Below are 19,588 nucleotides of genomic sequence, written 5' to 3' on the forward strand. Positions count from 1 at the left end.
ATTCCTTGTGGAGGCATCGATCCGTGTGAGTGTTCTTTCTATATACCTTGTGGCCCAGCGTCCTATCCACCCGTTTAATTGATGACGCCTTCCAAAGATAGGCATATCGTCGGCATCACGTGACGAATGGTGGTGCCCACTATGTGCTCTATAAATGCGAGAGTACCTGGAGCCTCAGTGGCAGTAGCCGGAAGACCTCAGAAGATGTCTCCCGCAGATGGAGACGAAACGTTAGGTGGAAATTTTATACATCGACCACGGCCTCTCAGCCCGGAAGTTTCAACTGAAGACAACACCGGCCGTGAAAGCCTACATTGTATGATTCAAATAACTGCTCACTTCGGATCCGTGATACATCTACGGACTCAAACGGAATACTAATCACAGAACATGGAGGTCAGAGACTTGATTGCTCTGTGAAGTAGGATAGGCGTTGATATCTGACCACAATCGTGAGCTCACGTTGTTTAACATGGAGCTCAACAACGGATGGCCCCTACGTGGTCCCTTGTTGACCTAGCGACAACTTAAATTGCGCCTATAGTGGGTTTAGGATCGTCGATCCATGAAAAGATATAACCTGCTCCAATGAACCACGCTCATTTTTGCACTAAGTCAGTGGTCGTGTCTGGACAACTAGCTATCCAGGCAAACGGCCGACAGAGATGTACAAGTACCACGGACGTTGGTTGTTGAGGACAGTGTTATTCTATGGGCGGCATACACCTCGGCTTCCATGCGACCTTTGGTAGCAATCTAAGGCACCATGGCTCTATGGAACACGTGAACAGTACTGCGGATCACCTGCATCCGTTCACGCTTGATGTCTTCGCCGCCGGCAGGATAACTGTCCGTGTCACAAAGTCATAATCGTACTACAATGGTTTGAGCAGCGTGATAGTGAAACCACGTTGATGTCTTGGCCACCAAACTAGCCTGATCCGAACCCAGTGCATCACCAAGCGATGTAGTGCAATGGTTAGTTACTGGATTCGCTTTCGGGAGGACGGCGGTCCAAATTCACCTACGACCGCCCTTATTTAGGTTTTCCACGACTCCCCTGAATCATTCCAAGGAAATGCCACGATAGTTTCTTTGAGAGGACTCGACCGATTTCTTTTCCCATCCTTGAACGATGTGACCTTGTGCTCTGTCTCAAATGACCTCGATGTCAACGGTACGTTATACTCTAATCTTCCTTTCCTCCCAATGTAACCATCAGGCACCAGTTCCGCGCCCGCAACCCACCGGCCTGTTCAAATCTTCAAATGTGTGTGAAATCTTATGGGACTTAACTGCTAAGGTCATCAGTCCCTAAGCTTACACTTTACTTAACCTAAATTATTCTAAGGACAAACACACACACACACACACACACACACACACACACACACACACACACACACACACACACACACATGCCCAAGGGAGGACTCGAACCTCCGCCGGGATCAGCCGCACAGTCCAAGACCGCTCGGCTAATCCCGCGCGGCGCCACCGGCTTGTGATTGGACATTTGGTGCCAGATATCTCTAGAACATACCAAGGACTTGTGGAATCCATGCGAGGCACAATCGCTACTGTACTGCCTCATAAAGGTAGACCAACACACTCTTAATGAAGCAGCCATAATTATTTGGCTCAACAGTGTGTAGCCACCTGTCTAATCGAAGTAAAAGTAAACAATTCCTCCTTGCAGTTCTGCAGAGTGCTGTATCTCCAATCGTGAAAGGGACAATACAGCGTTTGTACACTGTTCAGTCAATATGGCTCGGAGCCCAGACAATGTGCGCATTGTCACTTTACGGTAAGAAGGTTTATCAGCACGATAAATTTCCCGTCGATTTGGCGTACATCAGAGCGACGTCATTCGCAAAAGCCGTCGCTATCGTGATATGCGAAACAGTGAGGATACTGTCTCGTAGTAGTCTACCGTCCTTCAAACTAACTAATCACCATTGTCCACAAATTATAGCTCGTAGATACCCCGAGTACAATGCAACAAAACACCCCACTGCCTTTCTGGAAGCAATAGCGCGTGCTGTGGGGACGCAGAAAATTTGCAACCGTCTCCACACGATCGGTTTGGCCCCTAGGTCTCCATCACGAACAGCTGGCACTGTGATGTGTTAAAAGTGATTGACGGAACACATTGCTGGAAGCCATTTTAATGGTGTCTAGTTCTCTTTACCGACGAATGCTGTATTGGCCTGATACCTGATGAAGAAGAGTATGCTTGAATATTTCTGGTATCTCAACTGCAGATTTTTCAGCGCTCATTTAACGCTAGGACTCGGTATCTCACAAAGAACAAGAATGGACTTGTACCACTATTGAAACAAGGCCTCCATATAGGGATTGGACTAAATTATGGAAACATCGCAAGAAGTGCATTCTTGAACATAAATGCGTGTGGTATCCACGCCTGGGGTGGCGCTGTTGATATTTGACCAGGAGTGGAACCTGTGAAATGCCCTCAATACGTTGCAAATGTCAGTTATCAGCAGAACAATGTTCTTTGTGGCTAAGTGTGTTATGCCAACGTGGACAAATCATTGTTGCTCGGTTGGAGGGTACTTCCCTAACCAAGGTAGCCGAAGTACTTGCTGTTTCAAGAGCCACCATGTCGAAGATTTATGTCCCATGTAGGGAAAGCGGAAAAAACAGCATCCACTAAGTCACAGTGTGGACGAAAGTGTGTGTTGAGTGGTCGCGACAGATGGTCATTGAAGAGCATTGTGACGAAAAATAATTGGGCGACAGCTGCAAAAGTCCCTGCAGAAACGAATGTCGCACTCGTGAACCCTGTCAGCACCAAAACAACACGAAGGGAGCTCCATAAGCTGGGAACTGCAGAACAAGTTGGAATTCCGAAAGCATCTATCAGTGATGCAAATAACCGTAACACGAAAACATTCTGCCCAAGTCATAAAACCAGGACTGTTGACTACTGAAGGAGTGTTATTTGGTCGGACCAGTCTTATTACACACTGTATCCAACTTCTGGTCGAGTTTTCGTATTCACATTGAAACATGACGGGGATTCGGTGATGATTTGGGTAGCGATATTGTGATATGCCTTGGACACCATGGTAAGTAACTCTGCAAGGTCGCATTACCGCCTATAAAGGCACATTTGCATGCCGAGCGTGAGTTTCCGCGGAAACGCGAAATACTAATTAAATAAATAATCAGTGACAAATAAATAAAGCCTATGGCACACAACTGCAGCGCGGTGTCACTGATAAAACAAAAGCACAATTACGTTACTCTTATGTTTGATTAATAAAGGAGAGAGCACTGGTTGAAGTGGTGCGAGAAGCACGAATTTTATTTTATTGTCTGGCACACCGCCATATTTCATGTTATAGAAGAATACTGCGAGTTGCAACCACACTAGGCACTCGATTCTGTAAAGAATTTATATTTATAAAAGTAAGTAGGATTATGAACTGTAGGCTTATTCATTGAATATATCTGATTTAACTAACTGTGTAATTTTTTTTTATGTTTAGTAGACAATCACCTCTGTACGACGTATTGGCATGGCTGGCAAATTATTGTAATATTGAGATTTAGATTATGAGTCCGCACCTACCGCAGCAGTCTTTGGAAACGATTTAATTACGAAGTCCGATTATTCAGTTTTATTTCACGGTCAACTACGAGTAACATTGCCTTTACGAAAAAGCCATTGTCAAGCGTCTGATACCGAAGAATTAAACGTCCACGTTCCAGATAAGCAAATACAATTGCAATCACAATCACCATCATACAGATAGAATAATTAATATTTAATTAACAATAACATTTTTATTTATTTATTTTATTTATTTTATACGCCCAGCATGATGTGACCATTTGGTCCATTCCATAGCACAACGTTTATTCCCCAATGGTGATGTCGTATCGTCTGTGGCTGGTTTTGTGAGTACGAGGATGAAATTTCGCATCTCCCGTGGCCCCGTCCGCAGCTCCTGGTCTAGTGGCTATCGTTGCTGCCTGTGGATCACGGGATCACGGGATCCCGGGTTCGATTCCCGGCCGGGTTGGGAATTTTCTCTTCCTGGGGACTGAGTGTTTGTGTTGTCCTCATCATTTCATCATCATCATCATCATCATCATCGTCATTCGTGATGTGGCTAGATTGGACTGCGTAAAACATTGTGAGTGTGAAAAAATTGGGACTTTGTGCGGGCACTGATGACCGCGCAGTTGAGCGCCCCACAAACCAATCATCATCATCATCATCATCATCATCATCCCGTGGCCCCCACAATCGCCATGGCTCATTATTATTGAGCCTTAATGGCCTACTTATGTGAACTTGTCACAAGTTTCTAGGAAGAATAGTATAAGAGTCCCTTGAAAACCATACTGGACCTGTTTTTAATGGCAACAGATTTCCTGCACTGTAATAGGCATGGTAATGTGTTTAGTTGTGTTTTTGGAAATTGGAAATTTGTGATAAGTTCTGTGGGACCAAACTGCTGAAGTCATCAGTCCCTAGGCTTACACACTACTTAATCTAACTAACTCACGCTAAGGACAACACACACACCCATCCCCGGAGGAGGACTCGAACCTCCGACCGCGTGGCAAGGCGCCCTAGACCGCATGGCTACTCCGCGCGGCGTTGTGTTTTTGGTGTGTACATATTTTTCCACCCGCTTTATTACCAAATGTTCATAACACTGTTGTTGAATGCTAAGCCGAATATCCTGCGAGGAAATTGTCTACAAACCGGACACTCACGATTAATCTTCGCAGTAGTTGTATTGAGAAGGCCAAGGCAGGCCACAAACGAAACAGGGGAGGGCAAGGTCCGGTATTTTTCCTGCGACAATTGTGAAAGGCGGGGGATTGCACGGGCTGGTACCCACGGAACTGCCATCGGCGTCCTCGAGATGAGCTATGAGTCGCGATCACGCGCTCGTTTGCTCCCAGGGCCTCACGACTCCTGTCACAGAAGACTGCCGCCACGAGGTTTCGTGCCATGTCCGACTTAATGACAATGAGCGCCAATAAGCTGGAACTGAGTTCCGCGTATTGGTTTGATAAAGATCTCACATGACGACGGCAATGAGAAAGACAGCAGTGAGTCTCAGGGCAGGGGTCTGAGTAATTTCGTAGATAAGAACACAGAATAGGGAAAGATTAATCTTTAGCCACTTCTGAGTAACAGCTGGAAACGATTTCACAGTCTGACGCAGTCGCCTTGGATACCTGCTACGATGCGACACATTTATATCGCTTCGAACAATATATCTGTAACGATACACTTGAGGGATTTTTCACTAGAAACCTTTTTCTACACATTTATTTGTGCCGTTTTGCTGAGAATCTGTGCTGTTGGGCGAATACTGTGGATTTCCCCAGCATCTCAAAGGCTATTTTACGACCAGCAAACGTTGCACAGCAAAAGGCTTGTAGAAGAGCACGTTGTGTTGTTGTGAAACAGCATTGCTTACCTATGCTTTCTTGTATTTTCCAGTTGATTATAACGCATATTTTTCTATTTAAATTCACATGTTACTGTGCTGATACTGTGGCTACGCCTTACAAATATTAGCACGAAGAGTGCCTGTATCATCCCAATAGTGTGACAGTGTCACAAAGTTTACAGATAGCTCAGCTTTGAATTTATTAGGACGTGCATGACTTCGATGCTACAATCAATCTTTTCAGCATGATCAAAACTGAGTATGCGTAATGCCGTAGCCAGTAAGTCATCATCGTCGAGCAGTTTCTCCTTCTTCATAACAGAGATTCTGAAATATCTTCAAAGGTCGAGTTGACGAACTCATTAAGATTGAAGGTTGCCGTATTCCGATGGTCCTGTATTAGCGTGGCGAGTGGTAGAAAGAGATAGTATACTGCATTCTTTCATATTCTACGTACTCATTTTTTGTCCGTTTCAGTTGATTAACATGTATGTTCTAGGTGAAACACTGTGTTAATTACACCGACACATTTGTAGCGTGTAATTAGAAATGTGTGTAAACTAGCAATAAGTTAACGTCAATGTAGCTATTTTACCATAGTTTGCCTCTTGAGACTGTGATTTAGCCCTTAATGTTGTTAAACTTTTATATAGCATTAGAACTATTAGATATTTTCTTTCTTTTAATAGCCCGGCCGGAGTGGCCGAGCGGTTCTAGGCGCTACAGTCTAGATCCGCGCGACCGCTACGATCGCAGGTTCGAATGCTGCCTCGGGCATGGATGTGTGTGATGTCCTTAGGTTAGTTAGGTTTAAGTAGTTCTAAGTTATAGGGGACTTATGACCACAGCAGTTAAGTCCCATAGTGCTCAGAGCCATTTTTCTTTAAATAAAAAATGAAGAAATTGAGACTTCAATGGACTATAAGGAACGTAGGTAATAGTGATGCTTTTATGTCGGCTCTGAGGAAAAATTTTTTGCTCAGATTTCGCAGCAATGGCAGGAATAAGTGTCATTTCTTACGTATTTAAAAACCAACCAAATGTTGCAGACAACTGAATATAATTCCATCACGTACATCCTGACTGAGCCCCGTTTTTCACTATCTACGTCTTCACACTTCATACGGATGGTATGTTGTAGCACAGTTGCTACACAGAGAAAATCCTTAGAAGATTCTTTAATATACAATTTTTTTCAGCTGTAAAAATAAGTAGTAGCGGTTCTCATAGTAAGACATTCAATTACATAATTTTAGGACGAGAAAATATATCTTCGTCTGAGAAACACGAAATCTAGAAATGTAGCACCAGTTATTGAGAACTGCTAATAATATCAATAGCACAAAACTAATTTTTGATTTAATTAAATGAAACACGATCTGGCATAGTATCGGCGATGACCTAATCGCTCACTGGAATCTAGTCGGTTACACAACTTTTTCTTCTTAAGGGCAAAATATTCTGTATAGACTGAGTGACATGTAATATTAGGTTTCTTATCTTACTCTAGAGAATCAGTCACCTATTCTTCAGTACCACAAAATCACAAAATTATCCAAACATTTCACTTTTATGTAATAACCAACAACAATTTTAGTATTCGGTTCATGGATGCCATAAAATGAATGGGTGAAGTCTCTGGCATATGAAATAATATCTTTGGAAAGTTGGAAGCTTTCGAACAGCATCACGGACAGAAGCCTACTCGGAAGATAGAAGATCAGCTCTTGCCCAATTGGTTATAGATCATCATCCAGGGTCGTTTAGTGGACCCTTAGAAGTGAACAGATAGTTGTTGTAAATTGCATTTGCTATGTACAGTGAAGTTTACCGATGATTATTTGCACTTAGCCATTGAGGGCCCTTTTTGTGCTATATGCAGTGTTGCAGACTTCATAATTCGACAAGTCACATACCTTTTTAACTCATTTGTGTAACTTTGTTACTAATTTGTTGGAGTGTTGTAGAACCTTCGTTCTCCTATCGTGTCACCTGACCCTGGGGCATAGCTGTGTAATAGTGGTAGGGAGAAATAGTCTTAGCGGTATACTGCACCAGAATCCGTTTCACGAACTCCCAAACTCGGCCTACCGTAACAACAGTGGCAACCCGGCCTCTATAGCTGTAGAAAAACGAGGCCTTTACAAAACTGGCGACGAGGGTTTACAAAACAAGGCTAGATTATTTTGCAGTAAGGTCACTTGCCTGTCACCACGGTATTGAAATGAATTAATTGTATGCTAACTGGAAATTAAATCTATCGAAAACATCTGCTATGACTCTGTCTCCCTAAACAATTTGTCATATTTCTAAGTAAAAAGTACATTTATTTCTTATGTCTGTCCAATTATTTTCAGCTTTCTAATTTCACTGCTTTGATTCTTTACAGAAAATCTGCACGTTGCACTCCACAAAGCAGACGGTAAGTTCATTTTTCACCATTTTATTTTTTGTGACCTACACCTCATAGGTGGTTGCTTGCTGTGCTAAACGATGATTCTTAAGTTGCAGTACAAAACTCTTTATTAACTGCATAAGCTGAGACTGGCGTTTGTCCCAAAAACAATAACTAAAAGATCGCCCGTGATCACTTGAGAGTAACAAACACAGAGTAGCGTGGTACCCGCTGGAAGCGTCATCTCGTACGTCTATAGGGCGGCGTCCATTGAGAGACCGCGCCACGTGGAGTGACGTAACAGCAACACGACGGCGTGAAGCAAAGCGGAGCGTCCTTGATTATCTCGGCGAGTTACGTTTGATGAGCGACGTGTGTAGACGCGTGGTTGAGGACATACAGAAGTTTGAATCTGGCCGTGGGTCGGGCACGCATAGGCAAATTGTAAGGTGACCGCTCGCGATAAACGGGTAATCCGGGTTCGAGTCCCCTGTCCGGCACAAATTTTCACTTTCGTCATTCCATTCTACGGCTGATGACAGTCATCCGCAATTGCGAATTCATTTGATGTGTTTCGTAACGGCTGTGGGCACCGCAATGCCTGTTCCCTTGCACATGCATTCGTAATCAGAATAGCAGAGGCACTGCAATATCTTAAAGATTCAACTGGCTCTACTATAGCACTTAAATTTTCATTTTAAGTACTTTTTAAGTACAGTAGTAAAAGATGACATTGAATCTTTGGCGCTATCCGTGTCATCATTTACTACTGCACTTAAAACGTAAGTTTAATTACTAAAGCAGAGCCAGTTTAATTTTTAGCGCTGTCACTTAACTTTAAATTGTATATTCTGACAATGCTCTTGTTGGTTCGAAGACCGAAATCGGTAAATTAAAAAAAAAAATTAAGTACAACTCGTGGCTGTTTTCGAATACTTTGTATTTTTTTGTTTGTGCCCAATTTCAGTTGTAAAAGGTAAAACATACCACAAAAGGTAATTTGGCATATTGGGTTTAGAAGGAATATCTTCGAAATGATATACAAAAAAGTTTTTCGTATGAAAGTTGATATGTAATTAACGTTCTTGAGAGCTGCATAATCAAGTTTTGTAATAATCAGGAATTTTGCAAAATATCCCATCACCATTAATTAATTTCGAAAAATGAAAACTTTTGTTACGGATTAAATTAAAGAAGCTTTCAAGCTACATACATCCATTTATAGTAAAGCTTGTTTCTGAAATACCATTTTTGGAAAATAAAGTGTATCACGGCCTACTCTGTAGCAGACCGTGGCTGTAAACAGTGCTGTCGGAGTATTTTCAACATACCTAATTGAAATATCTAAACATTCATTATTATTCTAAGTATTTATTTTACTTATATTTTTTGTTTTAAATGGTTATTTTACGTTTTATATTCATGTATTTTTTGCTTACCGTTTCACATACCGGTAGTTTGTTGCCTGTAAGTGATAAGTAACTCATTATTGTGATACAAAATGATTACAGTAGTGATACTCTGTAAAGAAACGCTTAAAACAAAATGTTTTTTTTTTTAACACTATGCATTTCTGCACGTAACATACGTGTCGGAGAACACAATGTAAAATAAAATTCAGCAGGTTTAAAATTGTCGTGGGTGATCCTTCAAATACTTGATTTCTACCAGACATATATCAGCATAATGTAAAGCATCGGTGAAGAGAATTGATTATGTACTAGTGCCTGCGACTTGATTATATTGAGATTGACATAAAAATTATTCAGCACACTAGATCGGAAAATCTTCTCACAAAATTCTTCCAACGTCGAAGCCGTATACGTTCCACGGCTGTACCTCTGCCATCGAGCCCCTCGAGATCACCAGGTGTTTCTTGTCTTAGGGTATGACGCTGGAAACTTTTTTTTTTACACTGACCACCCGCCTCGTCATACTTCAAAAAAAAATCACTGGTGAGTTTGGACCGAGAATTCGCTGATCTCCTTTTGAAGCCCCAAATATCATTCTCACAGCATCTAAATCTGGTAAATAAAGTCTGACCAGGTCAAAAGGTATTTGGAAGATGTTTCCTTTCCCAGTGAGGAAGAAAAACCTGTCTTATTGTTAGATTCTTGGGGCGGTCAATGTGACAACCGTTTAGAGCACCATATCTTAGGGCAAGGGACTTGTTCATCTGATTATCCCAAAGAGCTCGATGGCCCAGGTACAGCCGTGAGATGTATACAACTTCTGATGTTGGAAAAACTTTGTGAGGAGTTTTTCAGATCTAGTTCTGTCGAAAGATCTCCACTTGAGAAACAATATAATCATGCTGCAGCTACTAGTAAATAATGAACTCTCTTCGCCGAGGCTTTACAATGTACTTAAACATGCCTGATACAAAGAAAGATATTTGGAGGATCACACGCAACAATTTGAAATCCTGCTGAATTTTGTTTTATATTGTTTACTTCTTCGCGTATACTTTGTGAAGAAAATTCGTTCATTTTATGTATTTTGTTTAGAAAAACGTTATGATTTAAGCGTTTCTTTACAGATTATCATTACTGTAATGATTTTTATCATCATAATGAGTTAATAAGCAGACTGCAGAAAATCAAGAAAACTTCCGGACTTGTTTCACTTTTGTATAACAAAAAATGCCTGTCAAACGGCACTGAAACCCGACACTACAACACAGTAATCAAACCGACAGTCACATATGCAAGTGAAACACACTCGTTGAATCGAAAACTAGATTTACCAGAAATTAAGAACGTAGAGAGAAACATTATTAGAAAAACTCTGGGACCACGATACACACAAGATGGATATAGACTGCAAAAAATCGAGACAACAGAAAAAGTATCAAACATCGAAATTGACATCAGAAAGAGACCAATGAAACTCTTTGGACACGTTGACAGATTACCTGCAAACAGACTAACTAATGTCTATTGGACTATGTGACTTCCCTTAAAGCATCAGTACTTAGGATAAACTAAGTTAAGAAGGATTTGACGAAGGCAACGATTGATGTAACTAACACATCAGACAGGGATACATTCAGAAGCAAAATTGATAAGTGGAAATTTATTCCAGAGATGGAACCAAAGTGGACTGAAGAAAGAAAGAAAGCCTTCGGGGAGAAAATGAATAAATATTGGGAAAATAAGAAGGACCCTAAGAAATATTGAAAATAACCTGCTTATCGTTCTCCAGTCAGGACATTCGCTTATACTACTACTACTACTACTACTACTATTAATAATAAGAATAATAATAATAATAATAGTAATAATAATGAGTTGTTTTCGATTTACAATGTACACTTATGTGAAACGATAAACTAAAAAAGGAATTTAAAACTTTAAATAACAATTTAAAATATAACATAAATGTGATTAAAATAAATACTAAGAATATTTAATCATGAATTAGGTATGTTGAAAATAATCAGACAGCTCATAGTGTACAGATTATTTTCCAGAAGTGGTATTTCACAAAACTAGCTTTATTACACAGGGTGTATACGGCTTGAAAGATTCTTATTCATGTTGTAACAAAAGGTTTACTTTATCAATTTCGGAATTAATTAGTAATGGTGAGGTGTTTTGCAAAATTTCAGATTATTACAAAACTTTATGACACAGTTTTCAATAACTTTATTGACATATATGAAAAACATTTATATATATATCATCGTTTCGAAGATATTCCCTCTAAATCTAATACACGAAATTACTTTTCAGGGTGGATTTTGAAATTGAAACCGGACACAAATAAAAAAATACGTATTTCATTATTCACGCCCTCCATGTTTCATCGAGGTCGTTTTTTTTACCCTCGAGAATGTTCCCTTCGTTGGAAGACTGTTACGAAAATGTAACTCATCCACGAAAGAAGTGACTTACATAACCATAGTTCGCCTTATGGTTGAGCTTTGGTCGACTGTGTGGTTTCGCTTACTAAGTACAAGAGCATTACAAAGATGGTCATTAAACTACATTGGCAACTGCCACAAGAGTTTCGTCGTTCACCACAGAAACGTTTATTGTTAAAATCTGAGAACGGAAGTTCCAAGAAGATTCACACAACATATTACTTTTCCCCTCGCGCACGCCTCGCGAAACGGCCATGACTTGAGAATCGAAGGATATGACAGCTTATACAGAGGCCTACTGAAGACAGTCGTTCTTCTCACAAAACCATTCCCGGATCAAACACGAAAGGAAGGTGCTGTAACCTAGGGCTTATGTGTGCCGTCCCGCAGTGCGGCCATATCTGACGGGTTGGCTATTCGGCAGGTGTCTAGAGCATCATAACAGCGTGCTTCTGGTCAGACTTACAGAAGGCGTCAACACGGCCAGGTGACGTCAGCATCGACATATTACCGCTGTGCGCCTGTTACGTGCATAGAAAACGACTGGTAAAAGTATACATCAGTTCTGCTGGTATTTAGGAGTCCGCAGGGTCTCACGACAGACAGTCCATGCAATCTTGTGGAGTCAGTCATCCGCGCCTTGCAGTTAACTGCAGTTATGTGAGTTCTCCACGAGTTAGCAACTATTGGTCATCGAGTTGACCTTTGAGTGGTGTTAAGTTACCTACTGTGATCTACGAATGTTTGCAGATTCGAAGACGACTTCTCAGCAAGCGCTCCTGAATCGAGCTGGGAATGTATGACTTACTTTGTTTGAGTTTTGCGTTTAACAAGGAGAGGTCCCCAGTTGTGAGATCGACATTTTAAAATCATCTGTATGGTGATTCAGGTTAAGATCCCTGGTATCACACATCTTAGTCATTCACCCTGCTGGGCCCTCGTCTGCGAGTAATCGATAGAAAATAAATCGGAATTTTATGGGGCACTCAGTAGCGTTAAAAGGGAAGGTAGACTGGTTGCGTGGTGTAATGGCTACGGTAAGACCTCCACTTGATGAAGGTCGTGGGTTCATATCTGATCAAGTGTCTTAAATTTCTTTATTTTTAAATCTTTATCAAAATGACTTTGATCGTTATTTTTATTCAGTTAGTTGGTTTAAATCTAATTTTGTATTTCTTTGCAACATTTTAATCAACATATGAAGTTTTTCATTTGTTCTCATTTTGTCTTTATATCATTCTTTTTCCACTTGGAATTTTTGTTAATGTGAATTTAATTTAATTTATCTATTATAATATTTAAATATTTGAAAACGCCGATCTATCGGTTAAGAAACGAAAGACGAAATAATCTGTTTACACTGACTGTGGAAATGTGTCAAAAATATATTTTTCATAACAAGATGTACGTTTTTTGGATGGTTATCGTCGTACAAACATTTAAAACATAGCCTGAATTCCTATTGGACAAAATAACCGAGATGAATATTTAAACGAAAGACGGGATTATAAATAAAACGAAATTCAATAAAAACGAGGAATAGAAATAATGACTGCAATAACGTGGACGAAAGAAATGAAATCGAAATCGATATATAAGATTAATTAGCTTCCCGTGTACAAAGATTTCAAGTGGAAAGGAATGACGTAGGAAGAAAAGTGAGATCCATGAATAAGCTTAATGTGATGATTAAAATGATGTGACGAAGGAACAGAAATATAAAATTAATTTGTACCAATTAATTGAAAAAATGATCAAAGTAATTAGTTAACCGTTTAAAACTAAGAAAATTAAAGTATTTGGGAAGATTTGAACCCACAACCTTCTACAAGTCAAGGCCTGACCATATCCATTACACCAGGCAAACAGTCAATAAGACGCTACTATGTTAGTGATATTGAGCGTCATGCAAAATTTCGAAATTTTTTCGTCAATAAATCGCAGATGAGGGCGTACCAGGATGAATGGCTGCAGGATTTGATAGTTGGGATATTAACCTAGGCCACAGTACGTCAATCCCACCGCTGGGGACCTCTCCTTGTAAGTGGTCATTAGTGGACTTGTGTAGTATATATTGTTACTTCTCATACGAGTAATGTACCTTGAATAAATGTGGGGACTTTTATTATTTTTGCTCTTATAGTTAAGTAGCCACATAGATAAACTGGCAGTTACTTTGCGTACAATACAATTTACTGTGATGACTGTCGCAGTGAGCGGAGAAATGATAGTAGTCGTATAAGGCGTAAGACTTAAACCAGACTACACGTCATAAAATAGCTTGCGGAATAGAGATGCAGATGTAATGTAAATTTGTTCGTGAGTTCTAGCCTTGTAGTTCTTAAATCTAACAGAGTGTACAATAAAGCTTCGTCAATATCTGCCTCAAACTTCGTGACTGTATCTGTCACAATAGCAAATCTTTACCGCAACGATAATTCACCTATAAGGGAGCTGGGCACTAACGCCAAGGCAAAAGTGACTAAATCACATCATCGTCATAAATGCAGTAAAAAAACGTGGAAAATGAACACCAGAAAAAACTAAAAACAAATGAAACTGCGGAATTTATGGCACTATTTACATTCACTAACTTCAAAGTAGTTAGGCAACACATGGAGGTAACTACTGTGTCGTTAGCATGCATGCAGCACGCTCGACATATGTATTACGACTGGAGTGTCGCGTGTTCCTGGTGACATACCATGCGAGTTAACCGACCTTATAATAAGGTAAGGGGCCCAAATCTGTCAGTGAAATATCAACTGTGACACGCTGAAGGCGAGTCATTTGGTTAGTACAATTTGACGTATAATTCGAACTACGATGTAGCCTGGAATTTGTCTCAGACTAGAGTCGGCTAAAATATATGAAACGTGATAGATTTGATACCTTTCGTAATTGTATCCGCACAACTCTCTAGGAACAAGTGTCTGCCGAACACTAATGCACTGTAGCTCAAGAACGGTAAGTGCCGCATTATTTGTCTATCCAAACTGGTCACTCTTCAAAATATCATGCACACAAACATTTTTGTGATAAAGTTTGTAGCGTGAGCCTCTTTACTTCAGTGATATGGTGCTGCTGGACGAATAATATCGTTTAGTAACTGCAGATCCATGTCCATCACTGATACATTTTCATCGGTTGTGATGATTGACTGTGTGCATAAAAGTGGGTAGTTCTTGATGCTTCAGTCAACATGCCTAAATCTCTGAAGTAATCGAAACAGGTTATTTTAATTCACTGTGTATTCCCTCCATATGCTGTCAACACTTTTCTGTCAATCTGTGTTGATACGCTATCCCCGGATTTGGAATAGAATTAGAAGTTTGTGTAGTCGGTTGTCAATTTGTTCATTTATGTTAGTATACCTGACACAACACTAAACTGTAAGCTTTTATTGGTTTAATGGTAAAGTCCCAATACAAACTACAAAACGTCATTTTATTATTGAGACGGGGGAGTGGTCAGTGTATGGGGTAGGGAGGGGAGGCACTCTTCATGGATTATCGGGAGCGTTCGGCATCACATCATCTGAACGCTGTGGGTGATGCTGGGAACCACCCCATTACACACAACCACCAGTTACAGTACTGGAATGTGCAGTTAGTAGAGTTGGGTAGACATTATAATCTATAAGACATAACTTGAAAAAACGTCGAGAACGTGCCACATTAAGAACTACCGAACGATTACACAGCAGCGATACGGCGCATTTATCACTTCTTTTCTAAAGTGCGCGTCATTTATGTTGGCGGCCGAGTTTAGGTTCGTTCTGCGCATCTGACGTCACAAAACACAGTCAGCCAATGAACAGAGAACGACGTTGTCAGATCTCGACTGCAGTGCAGAGCATGGACGAGTGTCTTCAGTTTTAGAAACGTTCAGTCATAGATAAAGTAATAGAACAAAGCAATGTCTTGATAGCAAACTTTCTTTTATACTGCTTTTTCACAATAAAGAACAGCGGTAATTGTTTATTTCCTATTGTACTTCGACGAAGCGTGAGTAATTCATAGTTATACCAACAGTGTTTGGTATTTTGCATGCCGTGTTATGGTCCTCATGGCATGCTGTAGGCAGACGAGCTGTGATAGCGTAGCGGTTAGAGTGTTTGACTTCTATGTGAAAGGTTATGAGTTCAAACCTTGTGTGGTGCTTAATATTTTCATTATTTAAAAACAATATCGAAGTGCCTTACTTCACGAATTATATTCGTTTGAATGCAATTTTTGAAATTTCTAGTGCTTTGTCTCTTCATTAACCCTTTCGCTGCTATAGACACGTGCTCCCCGCATTCCGCGCTGTGGGCGATTTTGTCATCACTGCACTGCTCGCCTGTGCAGACACATGGTGTTCCCACTGCTTTGACACGCTTATGATTCGATTTCACAAAAACTATTTGGCCCAAAAATTTGATTTTTACACGTCTTCTTGACTGATACCTTCCCCCCATAAATGACTTAATTTTGTTTCTATGTTCAACGCAGTTATTATGCAGCATTAAATGTAGTAAACCATTGCACGAAATTTTGAAGAATTTCCGTGTGGTCAATTTTAGTAGCCACAATGTTGAGAGTGAAATGTGGACAAGATACCTAAATTTCATATAAAATTTACTGTATAACGATATCTAATTTAGTTTAAGTATCACATAGGCGTCGTATGTAATATTGAGAAATATTCCGTCTTTCGCGACTGTAATAAAAGTTTTATTTACACCGGACGCGTTTGGCTTTATTTTAAAGCACTTCAATCAATGAAAGGTATGGCACATACACAATGGTACGCATGTTCTCTTTCTTGTTTTTGTTCCACAGTCGCAGTTTTACCAATGGTACTGAAATATATTCCTCTTCTGCAACTGTAATAAGCGACTTATTTAGACCAGACGCGTTTTTCTCTTTTAAAGCATCTTCAGTGGACAGCATTTTGTCTCCTCCATTGCCAAGTCACCTTTCGTAGTTTTGTGCTGCGGTAACACAATATTCAACGTTTGTGTTGGCTGATCAGTGTTTTAGCAAATAAATGAAGTTTGTGTGTGCCACACACAAAAATTATATTTGACATAGCTCAGAGCACTTCACTGATAGACGGTATATTCAAGTCCTAATGTTTTTGTAAGTCCACAGTTTTGTTTAATGTATTTTGTCTACTTCCTTTTGATTGATTGAAGTGGTTTAAAATAAAGCCAAACGTGCTCAGTGTAAATAAAACTTTTGTTACAGTCGCGAAAGACGGAATATTTCTCTATATTACATACGACACCTATGTGGTACTTAAATGAGACATTGTTATACAGTAAATTTTATATGAAATTTAGGTATCTTGTTCACATTTCATTCTCAACATTGTGGCAACTAAAATCGACCATACGGAAAGTATACTCTATGGACTTTTACCTCTGCAAACTCTTCAAAATTTCGTGCTATGGCTTACTATATTTAATGCTGCATAATAACTGCGTTGAACATCGAAACAAAATTGTCATTTATGGGGGGAAGGTATCAGTCAAGAAGATGTGTAAAAATCTAATTTTTGGGCCAAATAATTTTTGTGGAATCGGATGATAAGAGTGTCAAAGCAGTCGGAACACGATGTGTCTGCACAGGCGAGCAGTGCAGTGACAAAATCGCGCACAGCGCGGAATGCAGGGAGCACGTCTTTGTAGCAGCGAAAGGGTTAATGCGGCCGTGGTGGCTTTACTTCATGAACTGCGCGCTCCCCCCTTCACTTGAGCTTGTGAACTATGCTATACTATGGCGCTGCTTCTATTGGCGCATGCGTCGTGTGCAACTGGCAACGCAGCAATCTCCCGCGTCTGGGCGGGCATGCGCGAGCCGCCAAGATATAAGAATTGAACTATAGTATCAGAGGTGGCTATTGTGTGTGTGTGTGTGTGTGTGTGTGTGTGTGTGTGTGTGTGTGTTTGTGTGGGTGGGTGGGTGGGTGGGTGGGTGTGACTTCTGAGAGCTTTCGGAAAATCAATATTTGCGTCTGCCAAGTAGTCCTCATCTGTTCGTAATTATTTACGTAGGTTTTCACCAATTGTGTTCAAGGTGCAGAAGGCAGTTCCCATCTGTACTTATTTTCATTGCGCTTCATCTTACAATATAAACCCTCTCTCTCAGTATACTGGGAGCATAGATCATGAAAATGAAAAGAAAGTGTACATGCCTAAGACAGTAACAGTAAAAGCATTACTGAAAGCAGCATTGGTGGTCATGATTCTGCAGCGATGACAGGCTGAAAAGATAGTGAAAGTCGCCAACATATGGATTTGTTTGTAGTTTCAGGTCTAAATAAAGCTGTAAAAATGAAGCAGTGGGAATGTAGAATGGCCTGCACTTCTATATTAGTGTAACTCTAGAGAAATTTTATTGAAGTCTTCCAGAATAGATCGTGAGTGATCACTCTAACCAGAGGTCAATCTAAAACAGAGTGTTGCTAATTCCCGATGCATAAAAATAGAAATACTAAAGGAAGTTTCAGAGGACAGCGCAACAGTGACTACAGAGATGCAACTATTCTAGCAGCTTAGTTTGGCATATGAGTAGCTTAGCAGCAAAAACGCCATACAGTGATGTTAGGCACGACGTATTTTACAAGGATTTAACTACTAAATCGTATTATCGGGCGAGTTCGATCTACAATTTTTTTCATCATACTTCCCGTTCATTTTTTTCTTAAAAGTAACATTTAATTAAGTCACCTGCCTAATTTCATGCAGTCTCGAAAAAGTTTGTAATTATGGGCTCCTCCCCACTTCAGCTGCGCAAATTTACAACAGCAGGCCTGTGAGTATGTACAATGTCTCCAGGACATCAAAGCGCGTGAGGTAACTCTGCGCGATTTTTAATTGCACCCAATGTTTATAAAGGAACTGTTAACCGGAGGTTCAAATGGTTCCAATGTCTCTGAGCAGTACGGGACTTCTAAGGTCGTCAGTCCCCTAGAACTTAGAACTACTTAAACCTAACTAACCTAAGGACATCACACACATCCATGCCCGTGGCAGGATTCGAACCTGCGACCGTAGCGGTCGCGCGGTTCCAGACTGTAGCGCCTAGAACCGCTGTTAACCGAAGGACCCAGGTCAACTCTCTGTCCTGCCATGTTAGTGAAACAATTTTGCTGGCCTCGCTTTGACTCGTGAGGCAAAGTTAAAAACTCAAAACTCTGTCACCACCAGTCACAGACCTGCTCCGTCGGATTGCCGTCGGATTGCCGTCGGATTTTACTTACTTCCAAGACCTGACCACTGGACCAGAAAATACAACGCAAATAAATTACCTACTAGCTGCTAAATGTCTCTTTCATACGTCGTATACAAACTCGATGAAGAAAGAAGTTTAGTGATAATGAGCCAGAGATAGGAAGGTCAGAAAGGCGCACCAAAATGAAACACTTCGGTTTCGAAAGAAACCATTCCGTTTATTCCCGCTTCAGCAAACTTCGCGGAATCAGTTTCTTCTAACGGCATCTCCTCCAGCTAATTGGTAGCTCCGTGATATAGCTCAAAACTTAGGCCGAATAATAACACCAGCTTGGTCTAGAATAACCGTGCATTTGACTTCGAAAGTCACAACTTCTGGTCAGCCATTGCAGAGATGCTGCAGTAAAGCACGGTAAAACTATAAAATTCATCTACTAGACTTAGATCTGGCGAGATTCGTACACGGCGTGCCTTCTCTCGTTCCCAAGGGCTAATGATCAGCTCTAAGAATTTTCCGAGGACAAAGTAACTACGAAATTTGTTGAACATTTTAACCAGCTAAGAGGATGGAGACTACTTGGGCCTTTGTCCCACTACGGCGCGGGGTCGGCCCTGTTACTACGGATTTGGCAATGTTAGGGCAGAGGGTGGCCGGATGCCCTTCC

The 19,588-nt window shown here is 40.6% G+C and overlaps 1 protein-coding gene across 1 annotated transcript in view; it reads left to right on the forward strand.

Moving 5' to 3' along the window:
- Window positions 1-19,588, forward strand: part of LOC124612283 (protein GDAP2 homolog) — a 678,155-nt gene that overhangs the window by 97,949 nt on the left and 560,618 nt on the right. Inside the window, exon 2 of the mRNA XM_047140390.1 lies at window positions 7,834-7,866. The gene's annotated coding sequence lies outside the window, so the exon portion shown is untranslated. The remainder of the gene's footprint in view (window positions 1-7,833; window positions 7,867-19,588) is intronic.

The sequence above is a fragment of the Schistocerca americana genome, chromosome 4 (assembly GCF_021461395.2).
Source record: "Schistocerca americana isolate TAMUIC-IGC-003095 chromosome 4, iqSchAmer2.1, whole genome shotgun sequence".
Lineage (NCBI taxonomy): Eukaryota > Metazoa > Arthropoda > Insecta > Orthoptera > Acrididae > Schistocerca > Schistocerca americana.